Here is a 24,395-nt window from a genome sequence, read left to right as displayed (position 1 = left end):
GATTTACTCTAATCCATATAGCTTACAGTAATATGGGCAGTGCTACGTTGTTTCTCTCCTTTTAAAATTGATGTGGAGAACGTTTACTCTTATTTTTCATGTTAGTTTTTGCTCACAATACATTTCTACATATATTTGCATAAATATGTCCCATCTCTTTTTGTCTTTTCATTCTTCTTCTTTGGTTAATCTCCTAGTGCTTTATACTTATATAAATATGAGTGGATAATTTTTATACTGATGTATGATTATTTTTGTTATGATCATCTGTGACCATGGGCAGATCTCTGGGTCTCCAGTTACTTCTCTGTAAATAAAAGGATTAGGTTATATGATCTGAGGCATGTTTCAGTTCTAATGTAATATCTTGAGACTCCTTTCTTTAGTGTCAGGGATAGGGAACAGGATTCCTGTGGTTTTTCACTATATCACTGGGGACATAGGATCACAGCTATTGGATAGATGTGACCCAGCTTCTAACCTTTAGCCATATATGCATGGAAGAGTTATTTAACCTCTTTGAACAGGTTTCCTCACTTGTAAAATTGGAATAATGCTACTCATAGTACCTAGTAGATCTAGTAGAAGTCAAATAAGATATTGCCATCTGTTATTAGCATCATTAGTATTCTGTTTTTAGAAAAGCTCTGAAAAATTACTGAATTACTAAAAAAAAAAATTCTCAATACAATATTGACCCTTGCTACCTTGATGACATAAGAAATATGTTATTTCTTTCATAAAAGCCCCCTCCTTAAAAAAAAACAATTTTCCCAGTATTTTCAGTTTGGAGACCTGTTATTGAAGATTAATAAGTATTATTTTGTTTCTTGAAGATGCAAAAGTACTTATAATGCATTTGAACAGGAAACAAACTATTAGAATTATTGTCTTTTATAGTTTATTAAACTGCTTTGTGGTGAATATAAAACATATATATTAAAATTAAAGGTTATACAAACTATGAAATTTACTTCTAGTTAATGAATTGTTGAGTGTTTAAAAACTAGACATTACTGAGGAAAGAGTTGACAGGCATTATATCAGACTGTATGTTGAATGTTTATAAGCTACCTTGACAACATAAAATAATGTTCAAGGAGATATAGGACAACTGAAAAAAAAACCCCTATGATTACTAAGCAATGAGTTCCATATGCATCTGTTAATCTCAATTTTTTCCAAGTCATAGACATTGGCAATAGCAATTATGTAAATGACATTACTTTCACTTTGTATATATAGTGGTACATCTGCACCATTGACAGCTTTTTCCCTTCAAGTGTACAAAAATTCAGCATCCTATTTTCAGATCTGTTCTGCTTTGTCTCTATTTCTAAGTGATATTCCTTTTCAGCACTTTAAAAGATGCTTCAATGACCATCTTCTTTTTTTAACCCAATTGCTAGCCCTACCCCCCAACTCTCATCCTATTCCTATTAAGAGACAGAAATGCAAAATCCTTGTATCAAATATCCACCTTGACCATATTGGAAAACAGGTATTGCGTTCTATACCTCCAGTTCATCATCCCTCTGTCAAGATGTAGATCATTCAATGATTCTCTGATAATTGTAGCTGGTCTTTGATCAGATTTAAAATTTTCTAAGTTGTTTTATTTGAAAAGTTTTTATTATGTAAATTGTTCTGCAGGCTCTGCTCACTTCAGAATTCATCAGTTCATATAAGTTTTCTTTTATATCTTGAAATTAAATACCAAAAAATAATTATTTCCATACACAACAGGACACAAAAATAGAATTTTCTAAATGAAACTGTTAATTGCCATTTAATACTGCTTGCTTAAAAATAAGAAAAGGATATAATGATTCCATGTACTATTTTAAAAACTGTTTTACTTGTCTCTTTTGCATTACTAGATACGAGTTTACCCAGGTTTATAAAACACACAAATAAATATCCCTTTTGGGATTCTTACAGCATAATAACATTCCATTACTTCCATATGTTGTAATTTGTTCAGCCATTCTCCTATTGATGATACTTTTCTCTCTTAAAAAAAAAATTTCTTTAAATACTTCCCAATTGCATGTAAAATTTTTTTTAATGGTACTTCTGGTACTTTTCTCTCTTTTAAAAATAATTATTTTGGGGGGCAGCTAAGTGGCACAGTGAAAAATAGAGCACTGGCCCTGGGGTCAGGAGGACCTGAGTTCAAATCTGGCCTCAGACACTTAACACTTACTAGCTGTGTGACCTTGGGCAAGTCACTTAATCCTAATTGCCCCTTCCCCCTCCAAAAAACAAAAACAAAAAAATAATTATTTCTCTAAATATTTCCTAATTGCATGTAAATTTTTTAAACAATCATTTGAAAAATTTTGAGTTTTGAATCTTCACCCTCCCTTGTGCTCCATTCACTTCTTTTTTAATGGGTAAGTTCATCCCATTTACATAAAGTTATTATAGCTATGCGTTTTCCTCTGTGCTATATTCCTTTGTTTATCCTTCTCTCTCTCTCTTTGTATATCCCTCTTCTAAAGACTGTTTTGCTTCTGACCACTGCCTTCTTTTATCCACCTTCCCTTTTATTGCTCCTCCCTTCCCCTTATCCTCTTCCCCTTCTACTTCCCTGTTGGGCAAAATAAATTAATATTACCCATTGAAGCATTGCTCACCCCCACCAACATTTTCTCCTCCACTGTAAAACTTTTCCTTGTGTGCCTCCCTTATGTGAGAGTTTGACTATAATATTACAGGGAGTTTTCATTTTGGGATATCTTCAGGTGTTGATCAGTGGATTCTTTCAATTTCTATTTTACCCTCTGCTTTTAGTATATCAGAGTAGTTTTCCTTGATAATTACTTGAAATATGATTCTATACCAATAATTCATAAATTATCTCTCCCCAATCTATTTTCCAGGTCAATTGTTTTAGCAATGAGATATTTCTTTTAGAAGAATTCACTTGTAAATCCATCTGATCCTGGTCTCCTCTGCTCTTTACTGAAGCCATTTATGGATCGTTCAATTTGTTTTTCTCTGAGATGGTTATTTAAATATTCTATTTCCTCTTCTGCTAATTTGGGCAATTTATTTTTTATAATATTTATCCATTTTGTTTATATTGTAGGCTTTATTGGAATATAATTGGGCAAAATGGTGCTAATTGTTACTTCAATTTTGACTTCATTGGTAGTCCATTCACCCTTTTCATTTTCTTTATTGATAATTTGGTTTTCTGCATTATTTAAAAAAAATCAAAACCAATGGTTTGTATATTTTCTTGTTTGTTTTTTAAATAAAACCAGTTCCTAGTTTTATTTATTGGTCCATTTCATTTTTTAACTTCCAAATCTAGTACACTTGCCTTTGATTTTCATGAGTTCTATTTTAGTGTTTAATTGGGGATTTAAAATTTATTATTTTTCTGTTTTTTTTAGTTGCATGCCCAATTCATTGATGTGCTTTTTTTTTTCTTCTTTAATTGATGTAAACATTTAGAAATATGCATTTTACCCTCAGTACTACTTCGGCTGCATCCAAAAAATTTTGGAATATTGTCTCATCATTACCCATAATGAGATTATTGGTTGTTTCAGTAATTTGATTTTTGATCCCCTCATTCTACAGGTTAGATTATTTAGTTTCTAATTAATTTTCAGTATGTGCTTCAAAAGACCTTTATTGTATTATCGTCTGCAGAGGGTGCATTTAATACTGCTGCTTTTCTGCATTTGGTTGTGAGGTTTTTATATCCTCATACACGGTCAGTTTTGTGAGAGTGCCATGTCCTATTATAATTGCCAGTGTAATGCCCATAATGGCTGCTATGAATATGTGGATGTATTTCCAGGACTGAATTGCAAAATATAACAGACTTTATTCCTCAAAGACAAAACCAAGGTATTTTTTCAGATACCAGAAAGCCAGTTCCACCATGGTAACAAAGAAGTTTATACATATCACCAATCCAGGGAGCGCTGACATTCCCAAGCCTTCTGTCCCTCAGGCCTCACCACAAACAAGCTCCCCTAAGCAAAATTCCTCCCTTTCTCACTATTTTGCCTCAGCTCTATCAGCTCTGCCTCCTTCTCTCTTCCTGCTCCATTCAGAAAGCTCCTCCTACCATGGGCTCCATGTGACTCAAGCTGTGGGCTGAGCCAAAACTCAAAGCAGGTCACATGGGCCTATTTAGGGGCAGGGAAGATCTTTAAATTCCCTTAACATTACACCCACTAAGAAAGGTATGCTCCTTTCTATTCCCATTCAGTTTTTTCCAAAGTTCAATTGTCTCCAAATTTTCAAAATTCTATTCATATCCTTAATTTTATATATTATGATTAGAGTTATCTAGTTCTGACAGTGCTAAATTGAGCTCCCCAACTGTTATAGTTTTACTGTCTATTTCCTCCTATAATTCATTAACTTTTCCTTTAAGAATTTGGCTGCTCTGCATATTCAGTGCATATACGTTTAGTTTTCATATTAACTCATTATACAATTTCCCTGCTTATCACTTTTAATTAGATCTATTTTTTAAAATTTTGCTTTGTCTAAGATTATGATTGCTACCCCTGCCTTTTTTTACTTCAACTGAAACATAATAGCCTCTGCTCTAGTCTCTTATTTTACCTCTGTATGTGTCTTTCTGTTTCAAATGTGTTTCTTCTAAACATTATGTTGTATTCTGATTTCTAATTTGGTATCCTCTTCCTTTTTATGGGTGAGTTCATCCCATTTGTATTCAGTGATGACTACGAACTGTGTATTTCCCTCCATTCTATTTTCTTCTGTTTATTCTTCACTCTTTTTTTTAAGTATGTCCCACTGTTTTGCCCCTGATTCCTTTAGTCTGCCTTGCCTCTTATTGACGCTCCTTTCTGTTAGCCCCTTCTCCTCCTACTTCCCTTTTGTGTAAGATGGGTTTCTATGTCCAACTAAGTGTGTGTGTATATATATATATTTTTTCCTTCCATTTTTGACTCAATTCAGATGAGAATATATTTGAAGCTTTACCAATTCTCCCCGTATTTTTCCCTCCTCTGTAAAAAACTCTTCCTTATGTACTTATTTTATGTGAAATATTTTCCCCCATTCTACCTCTCCTTCTGCACTTCTCTCACTTGATTTTAAAATTCCTTTTTGTGCTCTTCCATGGTCTGAGGCCAATTGATATTTTTGTTTGAGGCTTTGGATGTAGCAGTTTTGACTTCATTGTCTTCTGAGTTTTGTGTTTAGATCTTCCCTATCACCGTAGTAATTTTCTATACTAAACCTCTTTTTCTGCTGTTTGCTCTTTTTTCTAGCCTATTTCTTGTTTTTAAACTCTGTGGTAAAGTGGGATTCTGCTTCTGGAGTGGAGGGGGCACTATCCCAGGGTTCAGGCTCTTTGTGTAGCTCTTTTCACACATAATTCTGGGGACCTGTAAGTTCTCAGTTCTTCTAAGGTGGCAAGATCTAGGGAGAGGAGTTTCGTCATTTCCTGATTTGTGTTCTAGTCAGTGAGTGACCACAAGCACTATTTTACACCCTGCAACTATGATCAGTATCCCATTTCCCTCGTGGCTGTCCCTCGTCACTCTGGCATTGAGACCCAGATCCACATATGTATAATGCAAAAGAGTCCTGCCCTTGGTGCCAGCAGAGGGAACCTTGTAATCTCCTTCTGATCAGTTTTCTCATCCCTTTATCATCTGTGAGCTGAGAGGTTCACAAAGCAGCACTGTGGCCGCTGATTCAGTGGCCCCATTGCCTCCTGCTGGTTTGTTGAAGCATAGTCTCTTCTTGAACTCCTCTCCACTGTCATCTTGGTGCTACAGACTTTTCCTGCTTGTCTTCTAAGTAGTCTTGGGATGGAAATTTGTTTCACCCCTTCCTTTTGTGAGTTCTGCCACTTGGGGATTTGTTTTGAGGTTTTATTTAAAGTATTTTTAGTGAGTTTTTAGAGCTTAGGTGAGTCCCTGACTTTTCTTTTTTGATAATTTTCTTGGTATTCCTCTCATTTGTTTTCAGAATTTTTCCTTACTGTTCTTACTTGACTAAAAAAATTTTTTGCTCTTTTAAAAATCTTTTTAACTCTTAGTAATTCTCATTAAGCTTGTTTCCAGTCTTCATCTTTCTTTGATGCTTTGCTTATAGATGTTTTCATATTGTTGAGTTCATTTGAGTGTCTTCACTTTCAATCATATAAAATCAGGTCCTTTTATTTTTGTTTGCTCCTTTTTTCCAGGCTATTTCTTGACTTTGAACTTTAAATTAGAGTTGGGTTCTACTTGTTTTTGTCTGAGCGGGAGGCAATCACTCTCCTAAACTTTAGGTTTTGTTTGTTTTTGGCGGGTGGGTTATCCTTCTGTTTTTGCAGCTAGCTCTGGAGTTCTGTAAGTTTTTGGTGCTTCCAAAGTGGTGTGACATGAGCAGAAGTATGGTCACTGTTCTGTTCTATGTTTTGGTTCTTCCACCTGAAGGACCCCTGATGCATTATGAATATAAACACTAAACTTCTGATAACGGGTGATGAAGTTGCCAAATAGCTCATTTCTACCCTCGGTGCTAGCACAGGTGACCCATGTATTTCTTTCTTACCTGTTGTCCCATCCTCTTACTTTCTCTGGGTAGTGAGATCTCCTAGAATTGCGGCTTGCTGTCTACCCTACCCCCTGATGCATTTTCAGCCAGTCTGATGCCACACACCTTTCATTCAGACTCCTAAATTGTCCTGGGCTGGAAATACATCTAACTTCAACCTTTGGTATGCTACGCCAAAATCAGATTGGCTACATTGTTTTAATAATATTGTTTGGAGGAGAACGTTGGGAGAATTTGACTAGAATGCTTGTGGTGCTTCAGCAACTCGACTTTACATTAGTTGTTCGTTTTAGTCTCTAAAACCTATAGTCTTAACAAGTGCTTGACACATCGTAGATGCTATATTGTTGCTTATTTCTTCTCCCTCTTTTTTCTTCCTTCCTTCCTTCCTGGGAAAAAGCCGCATTCTATCCCATGCTACTATATATAGATTCTACTTTCTGTTCCACCATTCACCAAGCCATTCTAGCAATTTTCTTTACCTTCTAATATGTTTCATTTACCTTTTCTTTTTTTTTTTCCTCATCAAATACCTTTTCCTTCAATTAATATTTCTTAATCCTTCTTGATCCTTTCCCTTTTCTCAAATCTTTTCTTATAGAAGAAGGACGTACAATCAGCACTTAAAGGTTTTTATCCTTAAGATTTTCTTCTCTTTTGCTTTTGCCTCCCACAATTTGATTTCTGGCCTTCTTTACAAGTTCAGAGTCAATCGCCAGTATAATTTCCTTTCTTTCCTTGTTTAGCTTTTTCTTTTCCCTTCCTTTGCCTTTTTTCTCTTTTTTTCTTTTCCCATAGAAGCTATAAAGTAGATACCTATAATTTCCTGTCCATTAAGGTAATAATGGACATCTTAATGAACATCACATAATATTCTTTTTTTTTTTTTGCCTTTTGGAGGGCAATTGGGATTAAGTAACTTGCCCAAGATTACACGGCTAGTTTTTTTGTGTGGGTATTAAGTGTCTGAGGCCAGAACAGAACTCGGGTCCTCCTGACTCTGGGGCTGGTGTTTTACTCACTGAGCCACGTAGCCACCCATATTACATAATATTCTTAAAGAAAAAACTTTTTAAAATGGAATAACTTAAAATATTTTAAGAAATCTTTCTGTTTTAAAGGATTTTTTGATGAATCTTATCTTTTTTTATATTTGTAAGACCATAAATCTTTATAAATGTAGTTTGCTTATTATATATATATATAAAACATATATATGTATATATAAATTTGTACACATGTATACACAAACATACACATATGTATGTAATTCAGTATATTACTTTCAAAGCTGTCCAGTTTTTCTGCATTTATCTTTGGACTTCTCTTTTGTCATTAAAAAAATGCTCCAGTGACTTTTATTTCCTTTTCCCTTTTCCCCCTAACACTTTTATCAGTTCCCCTCTGGGAATGGATCCTTCCACCTCCCCCCCCCCAAAAAAAAAGACAAAAATTACTGTAATAAATATTCACAGACAGGCAAAATCAATACATACATTTGCCTTGTCACAAAATGTGTGGCTCCTTCTGTCCCATGGGCGCATCACAAGGATGCATAGCATGCTTCATGTTAATTCTTTCACAAAGGAGAACATCTCCTAATACTTTCATCTGTCTTATAGCACCTAGATATTTTTGGTTAGATTTGTTTAAAGTGAGGTGAACCCAGTTTTGGATCATGAAGCTGTCTCTCTTTTATTATTTTAATGGAAAAAGGGGATTTATGAACAGAGGAAGCAAAAGCAACTAATGCACTTAACTGATTATCTTGACCCACCTTTTGCCCTCATGTTTTAGTGGATATTAATGTCAGTAACAAAAAAAAAAGCAGAGATACTCAGACCCTATTGCCCTTTCACCTTGACATCCAAGCACATTGTTCTTCCCATCCCTAGCCTTTTCAGTTCTGTCACATCTCAGAAAGTCTGGAGTGGGAGACAAATCATGAAGAGGTACTAGACCAAGATGCTTATTAACTGTCAGAATTTTTTGCGATGCTGAAATGTTTGGAAACATTTCTTCCTGGTTGCTTCCATAGCCCAGAAAGATTTCATTACAGATTTATATAACTTACGTGGAATGTCAGTGTAGTGTGTTCAGTGGAAGATGCTTTTCGAGATTCATATCCACATCAGTGAATCGGTGTACTCTAGTATTTACCAGGCCAAGCAGAAGGTTTTATTAATGCTATGCTTCTCTTCTCCAGCTGCTGATAGGAGGAACACATTCTTTTCTACTCCTCTTTCAAAGAGTCCTTAACTCTTCTTTAGGAGAAGTGATTATTTTTAAAGAAATTATATGAAAAAGTTGACTTTTTTTTTTTTACCACTATTCTGTTATTTTCGTAGTTCACAAACCTTCAAAAATCTAGTCCTTCTTTTCAAGTATTTGCAAAATCTGGTTATTTTGGTATGATATGAATTGGGGAAGGAACTAGAGAATTCTGGTTTGTTTCTTTGTTTGCTCCTTATGTAAAATAAATCAAGTGTCTGTGTATGGGTGCATCAGGCCTGTTCTCTCAGTGTTGGCTACTCTCTCATGAGGATGGATAGATAATGCTTTCACATCAGATGATGCAATGTACTGCCTCTACATTTTCTTCTTTTACTTGGCATAAGAAAAGACAAGGCTGATCTTACCTATCATATTCATGTGATATAATCAAAACTTCAGTTTGAAGGCTAGGTACAAGACAGAGCTCTCGGCCTCTTTAGTTCAGGGTACGAATTGTGCCTTGATCTTTTGCCTTTCTAAGTCCCAGTTGTGTGTTTTTAGTTATCTTGCTAGGAATTTTTAAACAATGAAATAGTTCTTGCACAGAATAGACTTAGTTTGAAGACCAAATCTATAAAATGACTAAACCCTTAAAACTGAGTTTATAAACTACCCCAAAGTAGCAAAAAGTACCATTTTCCAAAAGATTTGGTCCCTCAACACAGTGTTACAGTGAAAGACCAAATAAAGTTAAGTCTGTCAGGTAAGAAAAAAAAATCACCAATTGAACTTTGATCTATATTTTTATTCATTTGTAGTTCTAATGTTTTTTAGTTGGTAAGAGTTTTGACTACGATTTTACTAATTAAGTCTTTAGCAAATATTGGGAAATAGATTTAACTTTTCTTCAATATCACCTTTCTCAGTCAATAATGGTCTGAGAATCAGAATTCCAGAGGAAAGGATAATGATGTTCCTCCCTCATGTCCTATTGTGAAGAATAGTTGTTTGCTAACTTAAGGCCTACAGAATCTTTGAGCTTTAGAAAAGAACCTTAGAGATCTTTTATCGCATACCTTTAATTATTTTGATAAGGGAACTGAACCCACAAAAGGTCTGGGTGGACTTGTCTAAGAGCACAGAAGATGAGTAGAGTGCCATAGAATACCAATTATATCAATACATGAACTGATTTTTCTAAGCTTAGATTCTTTTTTTTTTTTTAATTTTAAGCAATCGGGGTTAAGTAACTTGCTCAAGGTCACACGGCCAGTTATTTCTGGGTGTAGTGCTGAGTGTCTGAACCTGGGATTCGATCTCCAGGTCATACCAACACTGGAGCCAGTGCTCTTACTCGCTGAGCCACCTGGTCCCCCCTAAGCTTAGATTCTTGCTGGAAGATGAAATTAAATTCAATTCAGCAAATGTTTGTTCTGCCTACTTGTGCAAAGGACTGTGCTAGGTGTTAGGTGTACAAAGCTGAAAAGTACCACTTCTAAATTAATGTTAATAATGGAGGGTGGGGAGAAGAGACATGAAAATCTACTTGTGAGAATTCATATTATCATTTACTTTTTGGGTACTACTGTCTTTTAAAGTATATTTTTATTTGAAACAAAAAAATTACCCTGACAGTAAAATTATAAATAGAAATCTACTTGACTTTGCTAATTCTTTTTCTTAGGTATAGTTAGGCAAGGCACATTTATAAAAATGCATACCTTGCAAAATTTGTGTTCCGGTTAATAATGAATGATGCATCCATTCCCTAATTATATATACTGAGATTAAGTGAATTTTTTCTTTATACTTTACTATAAACTTTTAAAGTCCATAAACACACTAGAAATATTTAACCTACTGGGCCTTTGGCTATGTGGTCAGTAGTTTCTTTCTGTTTAAATTCTGGTTTCTGAAATGAATAAGTGAGGAAAATTTGGAGGTCATAAAGGAAGAATAGAGCAAGCTGGACTCAATTTAAAAAAATTTCACAGCATTTAAAATGATCTCATGCAGCTCAAACAAACCCATTTTTTAAGACCATTTATTCTTCTGGTAATGTTTAATGACTGTAAATAAATCATGGAAAACCATAGTCTCTGATGAATCAAAGTTGCAGCTGACCCAAAAGGCAGTAAACCATCACATGATGGATATTATAAATGTACACTTTTGTTCAAGAAGAGATCATCTTGGGCATAATAGGAAAAGAAAGTGGGTGGGTTATATAGCAAGAAGAAAAGATGAGCATAGTGCCATTAGTCCAGCTCTTGCGCTAATACCTGTGAAATGTAACAAAGACTTTAGGGGAAGATCTCTAATATTTTGGGTTGGTTTTAAATGTATTCCAGCTTCTGGAGATGATCTCTTCTAGGTTAAGGGAAAAAACCCCACAATTGTATTTGCTAATTCACACATGTATTAACTATACAAATTCAAATTAATCCTATTTTAGCTTGTTGGTCTGTTTATTTTCTTATCATAGAAATGCATGGGATGGTATTGCATTCTAAAATCCTATTTTTGAGAAAGGAAGATGAATTGGTATTCTGACTAGGCCTGGCGCACACCAGTCTCATGGTTTAGGATCAGGACTGAAACAAAATAAGACACTCATAGACCATATAACATTTAACAAAAAACATTTACTTTAATGATAACAAGTTATTCAACCAGGAAGCAAGTTTGGTTCCATTGAGTACAGTTCCCCTTGCCATTGCATTTAACATGCTATCAAAAGATGCTATGTTAACTCCCATGATAAGTCTCTACCACTCCTGCCCTGGGCTTTTTTTTTCCTTAAGCAACCAGAAAATTACATCAAAAGTCCAAGCCTTGCTCTCTAAACTAAGTCTCCAGGAAGATTTTATTACCTTTATAGAAAAAGCGGGCTGGTTGTCAGACTATTCAACTTTAGTAAATTTTACTTCTATCACAGTTGGTAATCTAGTAGCCAACATTAAGTGATTGGAACATACAAAGAGACACTTGTTTCTTGTTTTCATTCCATCTTCTAAAAGCAAAAGGTAGAATTGGCAGTTGTTATGCCCCACAGGAGGCCTCTTCCCCCCCATGTTAAAGTTTAAAATGCACTTATGTATCACTTTTGAAGTAAATGAGTATAATTACTTTCATTTGTTTTTTAGTTCAGAATAAAATAAGAGTTTGATTGACATTGAGCAAAAGAAGGGAATTCTGAGCAAAGGAATAAATTTAGAGGAGGGTTTAAGTTCTCTCCCCATCAAACACATCTGATATAAACTGGTAGAGAATTTTTAGCATTCAGTTTTCTCACTTGAAAGGTGGCTCAATGCATTGTGTTAAGTGAGAGATTGGACTATGATTTTCGAATGGTAACCATCTAAGTAGATATGAGAAGGAAATTGGCAAATTCTGAAACAGACCCACTGTAGTAAGTGGTCTTATATTTTTTCACGGTCTTTTTCAAAGTAATATTATTTACCCTTGAGCCTCCTATCTCTTTTGCTTGACATGCTTTAACCCTGAATATCAGTGAGCAGTTAGTATGGGTCCATTGTATATACCACTTTACTACATTACTGAAAACAACGGTCATCTTCAGTTTGAACTATCTGAGTTTTATAACAAAATATTTTAATAGTATTGCATTCGATAAAATGACCCTATAAAGCGGAAGATGATAGCAGAATGTATTAGAGAGAGATGAAATATGTTGTTTAAGCAGAAATGCACTTGAGCACAAAGATTCACAGAGTTAAAAAGAAAATTTCTAGCAAAATTTATCAGGCTTCTGCCAAATACACAAGAGAGGTAGCAATCAGTGATTTCAGATGAGGCTATAGTAAATATAGATAAAACAAAAAGAAGCAGGAACATCATATTGTGTTTAAAGGCACCATCAATCAATATCAATAGTTAATATCTATGCACACTTAAAAACATTTTTTAAATACTTAAAGGAGGAGTTAATTGAATTTGAAGGAAAGATAGATAGTAAGAATCTAAGAGGGGGGATCCTCAACCCTGTTCAAACCTAGATAAACATAACCAAAAGATAAACAAGAAAGAAACCAAAGACCTGAATAAAATTACAGATGATAGCTCTATCTGCTGGTTCCTGAATGGGAGGAGAGAGGAATTCACATACTCTCAACTATATATGACACAGTAAAAAAAACGAAACAAAACCAAACCTGACCAATGTATTGAAGATTTCACCAAAAGACGTAGAAGGGCAGATATACTAAATATAACTTATTGATCACAATTCAATGAAATCATATTGTTAAAAGGCCCTTAAAGAAAACCCCAAAAAGTTAATTGAAGACTAAATAACATATTATAAAGAACTAGTGGGCTAAGGAACAAGTTATACAAACAGAAAATTTTATTTAAAAAATGAAGATGAGACAATGTGCTACAACTCATGAGATGTGGATAAAGCAATTCTGAGTGGAATATTTCTATCTCGAAATGTTTTCATCAACAAAAGAGAGAGAATAAATCAAGGATGTGGGTGTGTAATTAAAAAAATTGAACAACCACAAGTCCAATTAAATTAACAAATAAAAATGTTGAAAATTAAAGAAGAAATTAATGAAGCTGAAAGCAAAGACAATTGAACTGATAAACTCATGTGCTGATTTTTCAACAACAAAAATAATAAAATAAACATTTACCTAACTCAATGGCTATATAAAGACAGGCTTAATGCCAGCACCCTATCAGTATCAGTGAGAAGAAGTATGAGAACATCATAGAGAAAAACAGTTTTGGAAGACTTTAGAACTTTGATCAATACAGTGATAAAATAGGAGTCAGAACGAATAAAGAGGATACATTCCATTTATCTGTCCGAAAGGCAATGAATGTATAATGCAGAAAGAGATACACATTTTTGGGCATGGCTAATATGAGATTTTAGTTTTGTTGGACAATTATTAAGGGATTTATTTTTAAAATTTTTTTGTTGTTCAATGGGAGGAGGAGGTAGTAAGGGGGACAGATTAAAAAAATACTTATTACTGAAAAAATAAAATTACTTTAAAAGGGGGAAAAACTTTCTAAAGAAGACTCATTAATGTAACTAGTCTTATTTATTCCCAGGTTTTTGCCACAGCAGTCTCTTTTCCCGCAGGTTTTGGAGCTTCTTATCTCTCTGATCGACATGGCTTAACATGGGATGTCAGTAAGCACTGCTACTAGCACCACATCCATTATTGCACCACTTGACGGTATTACTGAAAGCAGTAACTTTCTTCTGATAAAGCTATTTTACATTTATAAAAAAAAGATTTTAATAGAACTGCGCATTCTATAAGGTGTTTAAGATGAATATTATTAACATTTGCTAAAAGCCAGTGACAAAAGAAAAAGACATTTATCAGAACTTGAGATAGATTCAACTGAAAAGTTTGCAGTCCAATCTGGGAAGAGCCATCAGTAACTTCAGAGGCACTGGGGGAGAAACAGCAAGTTTGCATGTGGATAACAGAAGTTTCAGTCTTCAGTATCCCTTTTTGTACAAAAAAACTTTGACTTTTTATTCCAAGATTTAAGTCAAAGATGAGTTTTTAATATGAGTTTTTAATGGAAATTTCAAAAGGAATATTAAGTGACTTGGTTCCTTGATGACTAGCACATTGCCCTACACAAAAGAAAGTAGCATTGACAAACCCATGGTAATGTTATTAAAAAGAAAGAAGAAAGGCTTTTCTTCCTTCTCTTTACCTTATAATGTTATGTAATTTATTTATAGATACTAAAATATCTTTATATTTTAAACCTGCCTTTACCCTCATTTATCCAAAGTTATTGTAGAATATGGAGTTAAGGTTAATTGGATATTGTGATGAAATAATAATTATTGTAAATGTAATTTCAAGAACTTCCTGTTTTTAGAGAATTAGAATGTAGCAAATTGTGCTGAGTCTGCTTTAAACTTTCTTAGGTTGTTTAGATATTACATTGCCTAAGGAGCCATCATTATGACCAAGAGTTTATTTTCACTGTTTAGACTATGCAATAGACACTTGTACACTTTAGCTGTTTAGGCTCTGGGTGAAGGACAGTTTTCAGTATTGTTTAAATTCCTAAAAATGAATGCAAGGTTGTATCATCAATCTTTTCTCTAGCACCTAAAACTTCATCCCTTTTCTATTGCTACTTAAATGAATTATTAGAGCTTTTAAAAAAACCCATTCAATAAATTCCCACTTTGTACACTCCACTGTGGTAAATGCTGGGGAAACAGATATGCTCTCAGGGCACTTAAGTTCATAGACTTAATGATTATGGTACTATTTTATACAACTGTGCTCTGTTGCCTTCATAGAAAGTGTCTTCATTTTTACCTTGGGTAGAAATACATTTTTTATTTGTAGATCCTCTATTGGATTGCATACTACCATGGTGGGGGAAGGAGAGGGAGGAGGAGAAAATTTGAAACTCAAGGGATTATGGAACTGAATGTTGTAAACTAAAAGGAAATAAATAAATTTTAAAAATAAATAAAAATATAAGAAACTAAAAAAAAAAAAAGAAATACGTTCTTTTTTGCCTTCTAGGGACTTTTCTGACCAACTAAATTTTTCTCAATATTTTGTACTATATACTTCTTGTTCTTTCAATTTCATCCTATAAATATGCCATACTCATTTCTGTCTCCGTGCTTTTGCCTGTATTATTGCCCTTTCATCAAAATTCTGTCTCCTTTTCTTCACCTATCCAAAACCTGCCCAGCCAAAGTCCAATCATTTTCATAAAACATTTTCTGTTTATTTTAGCCTCCCTTTCTCTAAACTCCTAGAGCATTTTTGGTCTGAACCTTACATAGTGTGGCATATCACTGGCATGGCACCTTTGTTTCTTGTTATTTGTGGTGTCTTTACCGGTCTTAGCCAAAATTACTTAATGTTTAAAATGAAGGAGTTGGACTAGATTGTCTCTAAGGATCACTTCCAGCTCAAGATGTAGATTTTCCTTTGAATTCCTATAACTTTGGATCTGTATCACCAAACTTCATGACATAGCTTTATGATCAGTAGTAATTGTTGGATGTTTCCCCAGCAAGCTTCTCAGGAACAGAAACTCTTGGCATGCTTAGCAATTTAATGTGGTAAAGGAGAGCATAGCTTCAAATTAATGCTTGATATTGCTAATTTTAAAGGAGATTGGAAAACATGTAGGTAAGTTACTTGGGTATGTATTTTAGTCCTGGATGAAGCTATTTGTCTGAAAATTCTCAGCATGCTGTTAAGGGCCTTATATTTTAGCATCCCCATTCCTGTCTTTGTCACTGCACTTCCTGTACTGATTTACTCTTCTGTTAATGCTGAGCTCTGGACTAACCAGTCTTAGTGAATTTAATAGATCAGATCAGATGACTGATTTGAAAAAAAGAGGTAAAAGTCACAAGAAAAATTCATCTGAATGTCTTATAACTAGTCTGAAAGCAGACTAGTTAATCAAGTGAAGACCATGGCTTTGTGATTCTGTTTCATCTAAAATGTGACTAAGAGAAAGAAATAAGCTGAGATAACATTTCCAGAAGTCACTTGACTTGTTCATCAGTGTGTGTAGATGCCAACATCCTTTTGCTGGCTCTTCAGTTTTCTTGTTTGTACCTGCAAAACAAGTATGGACTGATGTGTTGTGATCAAAATATGGTGTCACAGGAAAAGATTGTGTATGGTGTCTCTGCTATTGAATTATCCAAGCCTGCCAAAGGAGACAATACAAATAGGTCAGCCACAAGCTAGCTGCATCCTAATATATCAAAGAAAGCAGCAATTACCTTACTCTTAATCTGCGTTTGGGAGAAATTTTCAGGGCATAGGGGAAAACTTGTTGGACAGGTTAATGTAAAATGCTTTCCAAAAGGGTCTTTTCTATTTGACCTTTAAAATAAAATTAATCTAAAAATAGGGAAGGACCTAAAACATATGGGAATTCAAGATGAGTCTTTAGGAAAATTTCTTTCTTTCCTTTCTGTTGCTTTTTTAGTAGTCATCGAAATCTTCTCGTAGAGGAAAACACTCTGTTTTAGGCTTGAGTTTTCTGTCGTCCTGCAGTAGGACACTTAGAGAAGCAGATCTCTACTGATTTGCACGTAGATGGGGAACCAGTGACATTTGAGAGCTAGAAGTGAATCTGGGGCCCTAATTATTAGCAGCTATTTCTGAAGTATTTATGCAAAATACGTTTCTGTGTGATTGAGTGACTATGTCCAGTTTTAGCTTAAATTAGACATACTGTTCTAGGAGCTAGAACTATTAGAGAATCTTGAAGAGCAATTTCCACCCCTGCCTGTTCTGCACGTGTCTTTATCTGGTTTTTAGAATGAAGATAATTCTTTAATATATCTCTACAAGGTTACCAGAGGAATATGGTAAGGGGGAAGAATAACAGACTAATGACCAAGGTTTGGTCAGAAAGGGAATAGGTGAGCAGTTGAGATGCTTGAACTATAATTATTGCTCTGTCACTTGGCAGCATTGCTTTGGGCAAGTTCCTTTGGTCCTTTGGACATGTTTGCTCTCCTGGAAAATGAGGTTTGAGTTTAATCTCTAAGATTTGTTCTAATTCTCAAATTGTCCAAATACCTTATATATACAAACCAAAAGTAGGCAAAACAGGACTATAGGCCTGACTCTCATGTAAGACTCACCATTTAGTGTCATAGATTGTCAGATCTGGATAGGTGCATCTAACCTAGAACATCAGTTTCTATAAGGAAACGCAGCTTTCAGTCAGTCAACAGTCAATAAGAATTAATTCAGCTTCTACCATTTGCATGGTACGATGCTAAGAATATTTTGGAGTTACAAAGACACCAGTGAAACAATTTCTGACCTCAAGAAACTAATATTCTTTTATGAAAAACAGCATGTACACATATACATAAATACAAAAGATATAGTAAATAAACATACAGTTATTTTCAAGTAGCAGTGATAACAGGTGGGGATCAAGGGAAGGCTTATGCATTTGAGCTAAGCTTTGAAGGGAGCTAAAAATTCTAAGAGGTAGAAGTGAAGAAGGAAGACATTCTAGGGGACTCCCTATGCAAAGACAGGAGGCAAGAGACAGAATGTTATATATGAATAACTGCTAGCAGGTTAGTTTGGCTTGAATAGAAAGTATATGAAGGGAAGTCATGTGTAATAAGCCTGAAGTGGTAGTCTGTAGCCCAGATGTTAAGAGCTTTAAATGCCAAACAGATATTTATATTTTATCCTAAAGGTAATAGGGAGCCCCTGATGTTTTGTGGGGAGGGTTAGATCTATGCTTGAGGAATATAATTTTGGCAGCTATGGTCAGGAGAGGGGAGAGATTTGAAGCATGAAGATCTATTAAGAAGGTATTGTACTATTCCAAGTAAGAAGTAATGACAGCCCAAACTAGGGTGATGGCTGTATGAGTGGGGAGAAAGGGGAAAGCTGCTAGCTGTGTTGTGGATGTAGAATCAAAATGACATGGCAGTGCTTTGGATAAATTGGATGGAGGACAAGGAAGAGGCAGAGATGATTGAGTTTGAGAGCTTGGGTGATTGGTAGGATGGTGGTACTCCTAATAGGAAATTTGGAAATGGATGGGTTGGTGAGGGGAGGATGAGTTGAATTTTGGACATGTTGAGCTTAAGATGTGCACAGAACATTTTCTGGATGTTTAAAAGGCAATTGGATATCTAAGTCTGGAAGTCAGGAGAGAGGTTATGTGAGGGCACTTTTTATTTTTGAATTGCTTTCAGGAGGTAAGATGTGATATTTATTTCTACTAAATATTTCCATTTTCCCCTTTAGTTCTAAGAAATCTAGGCTATTTTCATTGAAATATGATAGGCGCAGGCTCCTTTGTTTGTGACTTTTAGGTAGTTCAGTGATTTATAATGTGGCAATTAAAAAGGTTTGAGAGACGAGTTTAATAAAAAGATGATCATTTGGCCATCTCTCTTAGACTAAAGACAATCATGGTGGTGGGCTCACAGTTTATATACCTTTTGTGGAATAGGTGTTTCCTAGGGTGGGAATCAACCCTGATTAGTTAACAATTAACGATAGAATGAATCATACAATGCAGGGCCAAGAGTGACATCTTGTCACCCTTAGACTGAGGACACTATCTTTACTGAGACTGAGAAGACTATCTTTTTCCCCAGACTGCCCCCATTCTTGGGCAATTTAGACAAAAGGGTCTATCTGCACCCAAGCTTGATTGAATGGAATTTACCTTAGACTAGAGATTCTGTATAAGCCTGGGTTGGGTCAGATAGAAGAGAAGTTTAGCTGCCAGGCAGAGAATGAGGTCTTGAAATGAAGATAAAGAAAAGGGGGAACTCTGGGTCTCCCCAAATCATTGCTTATTAATAATAATTTCTCTCATTAAATCATCTCTGGATTTATTTTCCACATCAGTTCTTGTTACAAGATCTCTTATGTTTTGTTCTAATTTTTTTCAATCTTTTGACTTTGTTTTAATTTTTCTTCTTGTCTTATGGAGTCATCAGCTTTTTTATTGGTCAGTTGTAATCTTCAGGGTGTTTAATTCTTGGGTAAGTACCTTAAGTTCCAATCTGTTAAAATTTCTTTCCAAATATTTCTCCATTAGTTCTCATGTACTCTCTTATTTTTCCTCTAGTACTCTCACTTGATATTTAAACATTTTTTAGCTTAAAAAATCTCTTGCTTCATCTCTTTTAGGAATTATAATTGAACTTCTCAAGCTGTTTTTCTTTGTTTCTAAATAATTTGGAGTCATTCTCTTCTCCTGGGTTTGTCTTGAACATCCCTGTCACCATAATATGGTGGGGTTATTTTTTGTTTGTTTGCTTATTCTTCCAGATGATTTCCTGACTTTGGACTTTATATTAGCGTCATGCTTTGCACACATCAGGGGAGAACGTCTAGGCTGACCTTTTGCCTTCTTGGATCTCGATGTTGCTTTCCTGGGAGTGTTGAATATTGTGTTATTCTAAGCTCTGGTAACTAAACTCTAACTTAGAAAACAACTTAGTTTTACAAATACAGCTCAGGCTGGGGACCTTTGGACAAGCTTTCTGCTTTCTCAAAATAGTCTGAGCCAGGGCAAGATCTGGTCATTGCCTTTCTCTTCTGAGCAGTGCAAGTTACTGACCTGAGTTTGAATTGTGAGTACCTGTAACACCAAGCAAAAGCAATTTCCAGGTTCAGATTATGAGCATAGCAAACTCCATTTATTCAGTGACAGATTAAGGCAAGACACTCACAGAAAATCATAATACAGCATTCACCGTGTATAACTCAATAATTTAGTAAGTCCTCAATTCAGTCACAAAGCACTAAGGTCCAAGTCTCTACCCCTGAGCTATACATTTATTTAGTCTATCACAAAGTCTTCTCTCTATTCACCTGGAGATTAGTTTCCAATCATAAACAAAATACATTCCTTTGGTCTGCCACAAAGCACAAAAATCAAAGAATCCCACCCTGGATCACAACAGAATTACAATTATCATCAGTTACCACCAATCACATTCTCAAAGGGGCAGTGGAGAGCACAAAGGCCTTCTATCCCTAAGCCACAACAAGGTTCCCATATCATCACAGCATTCAATACCCAAGGAAAGGTCTTTTCTTCATCTTGACCTGAGGCATGTTCTCAGCAATCTCTGTTCCTAGGAAGGCAAAGCTTAACAAAGCCACAAGATACATTGCCAGCATCCTCATCAATACATTCTCTGCCTGCAGAACAGTCTCAGGACCCCTGAAAACATCAGCAAGACCCTCCTCCAGGATTTCTGTAAACATACAAAAAAATCCTCCTTCAGGGCTTCTGAAGCAACGGCAAAATTCCAGGACCTCTGCAACAACAGCACTGTCCTCTACCAGCAGACGAATCTGGCAAAACAACATCAAAACAGACAGAAAAAATACCGGAACCACAGTGATGCCTCCTCAATTCTTGGCAGCTCCAGGTGGCAGCTCTCAAAAGTCCTGGGCCACTCCAACTGGCCCTCAGCAATCTGAGTGGCTTCAGCTGGCAGTTCTCTCTCTCTCTCTCTCTCTCTCTCTCTCTCTCTCTCCTCTGGCCCCTGACAATTCTCTCTCTCTCTCTTTACCTCCATGATGCTGCTCCCAAAAGTTCTTCTGACCTCTCTCTGCTTGGACCTCTCTCTAAATCCACGGCACCAGCTCCTCCTAGTTCAGCCCCCTCTCTTCACATCAAGTCCATCCCACAAGTGGGATTCACAAGCAAGCCCGTACAAGGGGATCTTTAAATTCCATTACCATTATAGCAACTCATTTCTTGATCTTGACATTTGTTAGAGTGCCAATCACTATTATCCATCTGGAAAGCTCTGCTGGTTCAGAATTACAAATATTCAGGCCTCTTTTTGGTCAAGATTCATAGATATTCCACTGCAAGCTTCAGACAGGGTTGGAGTCTGAATTGATACCCTACTCAGCAAAAAGCATCAGAGCCACGCTGTTATTGTTTGTTTCTGAATTTATTCCTCACTCAGTACACAGTATAGGGCCCACAACTGTTTCTTATTCTATAACATCACTCATTGGTACAAGGTCCCCTCCTGAATCCACCTGTGATATCAAAACTGAGTAGTGACCAACACAATTGCTAATTGGCACTGTACTACACTGGGGTCCTCTTACATTGGTCTTAATCTCTGCCTCTGTCATTCAGTTCCTGTGGGCACATCCTCAGTGCTGGGAGACCTTGTCTGTCTCCCTCTGCAGACCTACACTGGAAAAATGGTTCAATGATCTGTTTCTTTCTTTTTTTAATTTCATGATCAGAACCGGGTCTGGTGCTTTTTCTAGATCTTTGTGGAGGAGCTGTGTTAGAGAGCTCAGCTATAATTCTTATCTCTGCTGTCTTTACCTCTTAAGATTTTTGTAATGGTAATTTATAATGGTAATATTAACTCTCCCTTCCCACTCTTCCTACTTCATTGAGAACTAGGGAATTTTTCATCTGATATACAGTGATTTATAGGGGACTCCTCCAACTCAAATCTCAATACCTTTCCTTGTTCATGGTGGCTCTATTATGTGTGTGTTGGGAGTTGTGGAAAGTGGGGCAGCTCTGGTTGGGCTGGCCCAGAAAGTTCTGTGGAGCCACTAGACATATTCTTTCAATAGTATTTTTGGTGTGCTGTCATGCCAGAACCTGCTGAGCGACTGTTTTCTGATATGCTGTAGTGTTAAAGCCAGTTTTTGCTAAGTTCTTGTGTCTTTTTATTACATACTAATGATGTGATTGCAAAAACAGTGTAGATCTGGGCAGCTGCTCATTTGTGAAATTTTATATGTATAAAAGTATTTAATATTTGTAATCTTCCAACAACCCTTTGATTAGACAGGAAAGTGGCATTGGGATAATCTTTTATTTTTACAGAGGTAGAAATAAGCCTAAAAACATTTAAGTGACTTTGGGCTAAAACCCAGATATTATGGTAAAAGCCTTTTATAGCTTCCAGAATTGTTTTGTCTCTTTCTCTGAGCACTAGAAAACTAGATTAGTATTCTCTTTAAGCAGGGATGATTTCATTTTTAATAACATAATTAATACTAATAAAGGCTTAAAACTTATTATAACCTAGAACTATAGAATTCTCTTCACTTTCTGACTGGTAGAGGGCAGAGTAAATATACCTGGAAACTTAATAAGGGCCAATCAGTCTGAACACACTTACAACATGTCTTTATTTTGAAATTGTATTAGTTAAGAGTTAACCAGTTCTCTCTCTGGAGGTGGATGGCATTTTTTATCATGAGTCCTTGGGAATTATCTTGAATGATTGTATTGATCAGAGTAGCTAAGTTTTTCACAGTTGATCATCGTTGCAATATACAATGTTTTCCTGGTTCTGCTCATTTCACTTTGCAAGAGTTCATGTAAGTATTCTCCGGTTTTTCTGAAAGCAACCTGCTTGTTATTTCTTATAGCACAATAGTATTCCATGAAAATCATATGACACAACTTGTCCAGTCATTCCCCAATTGATGGATATTCTCTCAATTTCCCATTCTTTGCCACCACGTAAAGAACTGCTATAAATATTTTTGTACATGTGGGTCCTTTTCTAAATCTTTCTTGATTATGGTTTTCAGGAAGTCCAATATTTCTTAAATTATCTCTCTTTGATCTATTTTTCAGGTTGGTTGTTTTTCAGATGAGGCTTCACATTTTCTTCAATTTTTTTCATTCTTTTGACTTTATTTTATAGCTTCTTGATGTCTCATGGAGTCATTAGGTTCCGCTTACTGAATTCTGATTTTAAGGATTTATTTTCCTCAGTGAGCTTTTGTACCTCTTTTCCCATTGGCCAATTTTCCTTTTTTAAGGTACTCTTTTCTTCAGTAAGGTTTTGTACTTCTTTTCCCATTTGGCTAATTTTTTTTTTTTAAGATGCCATTTTCTTCAGTATTTTTTGTGCTTCTTTTAACAAGCTATTATTTTTTTTCACAGATGACTTGCTTTTCTCTCATTTCTTTTCTCAATTTTTTCTTTATCAGTCTCATTTGATTTTTAAAATCCTATTTTTTGCTTATTTTTTTTTTAACTCTTACAAGAATTATTTTGGGCTTATTTCCAATTTAAATTTTTCTTTCGGACTTTGTAATTTTTTTATGCCATTGTCTTCTTGTGAGTTTGTCTTTGTCTTCCTTGTCATCATAGTGGCTTTTTATGGTTAGGTTCTTTTTTATTGTTTGGTCAATTTCCCAGCCCATTTCTTGCCTTTGAACTTTATGTTAAGCTTACCTTGGACTGGGGCATTGTACCAAGCTTCAGACGTTTTTGCCCTAATGTTTTCACAGTCAGCTGGGGAAGTTTTTGGTGCTTCCAAGCATCCTCAGACACTTGTGGTCACTGTTCTGGTCTCTATTCTGATCCTCATTCAGCAAGAACCCCTACTTCTTTGTAGCTACTAGTAGTCCTCTGTGCCTTGGTACTGTGACCGGACCCCTGTTCTCTTGAGACCACAAGTGCTTCTCTCCACCCTAACCCCTTATGACTATATGAGCTCCTTGCTGGGACAAGGCAGAGGGGAGCCCTTGTGATCTCAAGGGAGCAGGGACCTTGCTCTATTGCGGCTTCAGCTCCATTCTACCTTTTGACTGTGATACAGAACTGTATAGGTAATGGTGTGACCACACAGCTCCTGTTCCTGCAGCCAATACCAGTAAAGAGGTCCCTTGTAATCTCTGTAACCAGCTGTATAATCTCCATGCTGCCTTTGGACTGAGAGCTTCTGAAGTCACTCTTGCTGCTGCAGATGCCTCCGAGGTCTACTGCTGGTGTTGCTGCTGCATGGACTCTTGGCCAGTCCCTACCCCAGTATCAGAGACCTGTCTTTCTGACCACTTAATTGGTCTTAGGCTAGAAAAATGTCTCTCATTTTGAGCTTTTGTGGGCCATGCTGCTCCATAATTCAATTTAGGGCAATATTTTGAAGTTGTTTAGAGGGGAGTATTGGAAGAGCTGCATTGTAGGCTGTAATCCTCTACTCTGCCATCTTGGTCCCACCTTTTTCTCTCTGTAACATGTTTTAAGTGTTTATTTGAAGAATCAGGATGAGGAATGGGTCAAGTATAAGATAAAAGAGAATGATTACCTGAGACAATGGAAGTAAAGCCTAAATTGGGACT

General features: G+C 35.8%; 2 protein-coding genes across 5 annotated transcripts in view; one reads left to right on the top strand and one right to left on the bottom strand.

The window, feature by feature from the left end:
* DCP2 (decapping mRNA 2) overlaps positions 1-24,395 on the bottom strand; it is a 407,293-nt gene that overhangs the window by 119,783 nt on the left and 263,115 nt on the right. The gene's annotated exons all lie outside the window — the stretch shown is intronic.
* Positions 1-24,395, top strand: part of MCC (MCC regulator of WNT signaling pathway) — a 289,950-nt gene that overhangs the window by 67,066 nt on the left and 198,489 nt on the right. The gene's annotated exons all lie outside the window — the stretch shown is intronic.

Source organism: Petaurus breviceps, unplaced genomic scaffold (assembly GCF_028583685.1).
Source record: "Petaurus breviceps papuanus isolate PSGF00001 unplaced genomic scaffold, PetGlider_PUasm1.0 118, whole genome shotgun sequence".
NCBI classification, from domain to species: Eukaryota; Metazoa; Chordata; class Mammalia; order Diprotodontia; family Petauridae; genus Petaurus; species Petaurus breviceps.
Note: the sequence above shows the minus strand (reverse complement) of the source record. Positions and strands in the feature narration are given on the sequence as shown.